Source organism: Otolemur garnettii, unplaced genomic scaffold, assembly GCF_000181295.1.
Source record: "Otolemur garnettii isolate 467f Iridium unplaced genomic scaffold, OtoGar3 scaffold00052, whole genome shotgun sequence".
NCBI lineage: Eukaryota > Metazoa > Chordata > Mammalia > Primates > Galagidae > Otolemur > Otolemur garnettii.
The window spans coordinates 8,320,211-8,325,779 of record NW_003852447.1 but is presented as its reverse complement, the minus strand read 5'-3'; the positions used below and the strand labels follow the sequence as shown (position 1 = coordinate 8,325,779).

Below are 5,569 nucleotides of genomic sequence, written 5' to 3'. Positions count from 1 at the left end.
TATTAAGCTCCTGGCTTCAACTCATCCACCAATAGGCTTTCCAAAGTGTTGGGATTATAGGCCTAAGCCACCACACCAGGCTCACACTGGATAAAAAATAAATCTTAAAAAAATGCTAGATAGTTTTTAAAAAATAAGTCTATTTAAGAGCATCAAAGAATTGACCTGATAATAAAGAATTATCAGGTCAATACTTAAGGAAAACCTGGAATCCACAGAGGTTATCTAGCAAGGAAAATACCTTTCCATAAATCCCTTTGTGCTGCTATAACTAATACCTGAAACTGGGTAATGTGTAATAAATTTTATTTCTTATAGTTTTGGAGGCTGGGAAGTTCAAGATGAAGGTGCCTGAAGATTTGACGTCTGCTGTGGGCTGTTCTCTGCTTCAAAGATGGAACCTTATTGCTCCGTTGACATGGCAGATGGGTTAGAAGAGAAAAGAGGATTACTCCCGCTGTCAAGCCTTTTAGGAGGGCACCGAATCCCCTCGATGGAGGCAAAGCCCTTGACTGAGCACCTCCTGAAGGCCATACCTCTTAATCCTTTTGCACTGGAAATTAAACTTCAACATGAATTTTGAAGGAGACAAAACACTCAAGCCATAGCAATTGCATTTGCCAATTCTGAAAAATTTCAAAATTCCTGCAAATACAAACTTTTATTTTCATGGCCTTACTAGAGGAGGGTGACTGGGATCAAAGTTCCAAGCTGGCAAAGGGTGGAGCATTCTGTTAGAAGCAAATATAGATTCTTTTTGGAATTCCAACCTACAGTCAGGGTCCGGGTGAAATAGAATGGATCTGCAGCCCTGACTGTCATTGGAATCCTCCAAAGAAATTCAAGCCTTGAACTAGGTTGGTACTAGACCCAAAGCATGTCCAGATGCCTCCCAGAAGCAAACATAGCTAGACTTTCTCTGACTTCATTCTAGAACTTAACTAAATCAGACTGTATTCAAAGTATTTTGGTCATCAAAAGATCCCAAAGAAGCGGGAAAGGCAAGCCACAGAAGGGGAGAGGAATTTGACGTGGAACAAAGAACCTGTATGCAAAAGACCTCCCGTAAGATTTACACAGACACGTCACAAAAGAGGAAATCTAAACACCTGCAATGGTGCTCAACCTCATTACTAAGCAGGGAAACCAAAATCAAACCACAATTACTGACACTACACATCCACGTGATTGCTCAGTATTTAAGCCTGATGATGACACATGACATTGAGAATTGAGAAACAGTCACTTTCCGACCCTTTTGGTATAAATATTAATTGGTAAAAACCACTTTGAAAAATATTTATCCTTTTCTACTAAAGTTTGAGAAACCTACATACTATAGAAATTCCGCTCCTCAATACGCACCCTGCAAAACTCATGCATATAGAATATCAAGAGAGGCGTAAGGCTAATACCAGCATTGTCAGAAGTAAACTTATTTTAGAAAAGGTTTGGATTTACAGAAAAATTGTGAAGCTAGTACAGAGAGGTCGCATGTAACTCACACCCAGTCTCCCCAATTACTAACATCTTACATTAGTAATTTGTTATAATTAATGAAACTCCTTACTTCATCCAAATTTCCTTAGTTTTCCATTGATGCCCTTTCTCTTTTCAAAGATCGCATTCAGAATACTGTATTACATTTAGTTATCACGTCTCCATAGGCTAGGTAGCTGTAACAGTTTCTCAGGCTTTGTATTGGATGATGTTGACAGTTTTGAAGAGTAGTGGTCAGGCATTTGTAGAATATTCCTCAATTGGATTTGTCTGACATTTTATTTCAGAAATGTCCATGTAGTATCCATATGTAATCATAGGTAATGTTTCTCCTGCTGACGTTGAGAACAGTCATGTGACCATAACATCGATAATTGTATTATTAGCACTGTTCAGCCTTGACAGGATTCATGGGCAATACTCCTGAAAACAAAGCCACAGTCGAGGTTCTTATCAAACTTGTGAGAGTGCTGTCTATAGGATTAAACGAAGTTAATGACTTTGCTCATCCTGTGATATCCCAGCCATTTCCCTGGTCCTTGGGTGCTCATTTCAGCACATATTGGGCCATGGCTTTTTGTTAACTGAGAAAGCGGCCAGAGAGAACCAAGAGCAGGACCGTAGCCCAGTGAAGACTGTGATGAACTGAGGGAGGTGGAGGGGTTTCCTGAAGGGCATTCGGAACTGACAGGACAGTGTGCAGTTAGAGGAAAAGGCTGGTCACCTGGAACTTGGGATTTAACTTACTGCGGCTTTTCTCCCCTCCCTCTGCTCCTCCTCACCCTTCCCTTTCTCTCTCTTTTTTCCTTCCTGGTACTTCTCTTTCTCTTCTTCTAACACTGTTTTCATTAGGAAATAGAATGCGTAACCAGGAAACCTCATAAAGTTGAAAGTATAATTTAATGAGTTACTGTCAAGTCTAAATCCACAGACTAACCGTGAAGTCAAGCAAAGGAACATTGCTATTTCTGTTTTCCTTCCTATGCTAAACTTTCCCACTCCCCAATTTCTTTTCCATTCTTTCAAATTTTACCACTTAGGTGTGTATATCTAAACAATATTGTTTGGTCTTGTTTGTCTTTGAACTTTACACAGGTGGAACTCTACCATAGATGCTTTACTGAGTTACCTTTTATTTACTATAATGACATATGCTATTGCATTTAGCTGTAATTTTGTTTATTCTCATTGCTACATGTAATACCATGTTCCTCTATCACCATTTATCCATTGTAACGTTGGTAATGTTGGTGGACATCTGGGTTGTTTCCAGACTGGGCTGTATTAAGAACATGCTGATAATATTCAACCATATTTCAAACCTCATTAAAGTTCTTTTCATCAGAAAGAAACCAGGTCATAAGGTCACCCCAACCTAGAGCCCTCAAGGTGTAATGCCAGAGTCTATGAAGCAAATTCTTCCGGTGGTAGCAAATTCTACCACTTTTACAATGTAAACAAATTGCACTGTGTTCCACAATGATAGGAACTGAAACCAAGGAATCCATCATTTGAGGAGAGACATGGAGATAGAAAGCTCCATTAAAATTTAAAAGTAAACTTGCAGATTTTTTCATACGCCATTGTTAGTGACAGGGAAGGTATTTAAGTGAAACACAGTACATACATTATAATTATTTATATTATCTTATGTGCACACACACAAAATGTAGTGCCCTTGATATCGTGTGATGAGAATGGCACTTCTATGGTTTTATGCTGATATTTTATTTCAGCACACATATACCACAATTAGTTAGCCCAGCCATGAATTAATGGGCCCTCGGTTTCATTCCACATCTTTTCAGTCGTATCCTGCAGCTACTGGATCAAATGTTCTATAAATGTCTATTAGGCCTATAGTGCAGGATAGACTGGTTGCTGTGTTGTTTTATGTCTAAGTAATCTGTCCAATGTTGAAAGTGGGGTGATGAAGTCCCAAACTGTTACTGTATTAGGGGTATATCTCATTAGATACAATATTTGCTATATATATATATATATATATGGGTGCTGTGGTGCTGGGTGTACATATATTTACATTTGAAAGCTCCTCTTCCAGAACTGATCCTTTAATCACTTTATAAAACCCTTCTTTTGTCTCTTTTGATGTGTTTTTAACTTAAAGTCTATTGTGTCTGATAGAAGCACAGCTACTCCTTCATGCTTTTGGTTTGTTTTTCTGTTTGTTTGTTTGGAGCATTTTTCCCTCATCACTTCACTTTAAATCTATGGGTGTCCTTACAAGTGAAGCGAATTTCTTCCAAGCAGCTTACAGTTGGGTCTTTTGTATCCATCCAGTCTATATCTTTTAATTGGTAAACTTACACATTTACATTCAAGGTTGTTATTGACAGGCGAGGACTTGTTCCTGTCTTTTGTTAGTAATTGTTCTCTGATTATTTTCTGTATCCTTTGTTCCCTTCGTTCACTTTTGCTCTGCAGCTTTACGATTTGATGGGCTGGTGTACAGAGAATGTTTGACTTCTTTCTCGTTCCTGGGTCTCCTCTTCTGGTGCATTTTATTATTTCGGATATTTTCTTTTTCTTTCTTTCTTTTTTCTGCAGCTTTAGGCCAGGGCTGGGTTTGAACCCACCACCTCCAGCGTATGGGGCCAGCACCCTACTCCTTTGAGCCACAGGCTCAGCCCTATTTGAGGTATTTTCATGATGGTAAATACCATCCATACCATCCATTTGCTTCCAGATGTAGGGCTGGTTAAGCTTTTCTTTTTCTTTTCTTTTTTTTTTTTTCCAGTTCTTTTGTTTGTTTGTTTGTTTTTTGGCCAGGGCCAGGTTTGAACCTGCCACCTCCCATATATGGGGCTGGCACCCTACTCCTTTGAGCCACAGGTGCCAACCAGACCCTGTTAAGCTTTTCTAGCAGGATTAGTCTAATGGCGATGAATTCCCTCAGCTTTTGCTCCTCTCAGAAACACTTTACTTCCCCTTCAGTTTTGAAGGACAACTTTGCTGAATACAGTATTGCCTAGTTGTTTGGGGCGGGGGGGGCGGGGGGGGCGGGCGGGGGGTGGCCCTCCTTTCAGTACTCTGAATGTCACCTCAAGCTCTTTTAACCTGTGAAGGTTTCTGGTGTGATACTTGCTGTTACTCTGATGCAGATTTCCTTATATGGGATGACGTTTTTCTCTTGCTGTTTTCAGAATTCTCTCTTTGCCATTGACATTTGATTGTCTGACTATAATGTACCTTAGAGAAAACCTTTGTAATTAAATCTGTTAGGAGTTTTTGAGATTTCTCTGTCTAGACGTCTATATATCTTGTAAGACTGAGGAAATTTTAGATTTTTTTCATTTAATGGATTCTCTATGATTTTGCCCACCTCTTCCTCTGGAATCCCAAAATCCTGATATTTGGTTGCTTTGGTATTCCAATGGCATGTAAACATTCTTCCATTCTTTTTTATTCTTTGTTCTTTTTTTTATCAGATTCCATTTATTTATGCCTTTATGTATGTGTGTATTTATTTATTTTTGTTGTTGCTGTGATTGTTTTTGGGGTCTTCTTCATAAATTCTTTGCCTACATCTATAAGAGTTTTTCCAACTTCTTCTAGAATTCTTTTTTTTTTTTAATTAAATCATTGCTGTGTAACATTAATGCAGTCATGGGGTACAGTGTGCTGGTTTTGTATACAATTTGAAATATTTTCATCAAACTGGTTAACATAGCCTTCATGGCATTTTCTTAGTTATTGTGTTAAGACAGTTATGTTCTACATTTAGAAAGATTCATCTTACAAGGGTACATGTGAATCTTTATTCTTTTTTAAAATCCAATTGGGTTATTTCCAAGATCTGTCCTCAAGTTTGGAGATTTTCTTCTATTTAGTTTTCTTCACTTATTTAAATTAAAATGATCCCAAAGCTAAATATCCTGATAGAGAACTTCAAACCACTGTTTGGCAGGGCCCTTCCTGCCCATACCACAAAGCTATTATATTATGAGGACATGTTATTCCTTCCCCTATTCAATAAATAGGATTAAACTTTAATTATGTACAAGGTAGTGAACATAACATAGTTCTGTATTTTAAAGGAAAAATAGAT

At 38.2% G+C, this 5,569-nt stretch overlaps 1 protein-coding gene and 1 pseudogene across 3 annotated transcripts in view; both read right to left on the bottom strand.

The window, feature by feature from the left end:
- The window catches only part of PRKD1 (protein kinase D1), a 305,211-nt gene that overhangs the window by 176,105 nt on the left and 123,537 nt on the right, over nucleotides 1-5,569 (bottom strand). The gene's annotated exons all lie outside the window — the stretch shown is intronic.
- LOC105887167 overlaps nucleotides 1-5,569 on the bottom strand; it is a 99,237-nt pseudogene that overhangs the window by 878 nt on the left and 92,790 nt on the right. The window contains exon 2 of the transcript XR_002773936.1: nucleotides 2,248-2,339. The product of XR_002773936.1 is annotated as a synaptogyrin-4 pseudogene (transcript). The remainder of the gene's footprint in view (nucleotides 1-2,247; nucleotides 2,340-5,569) is intronic.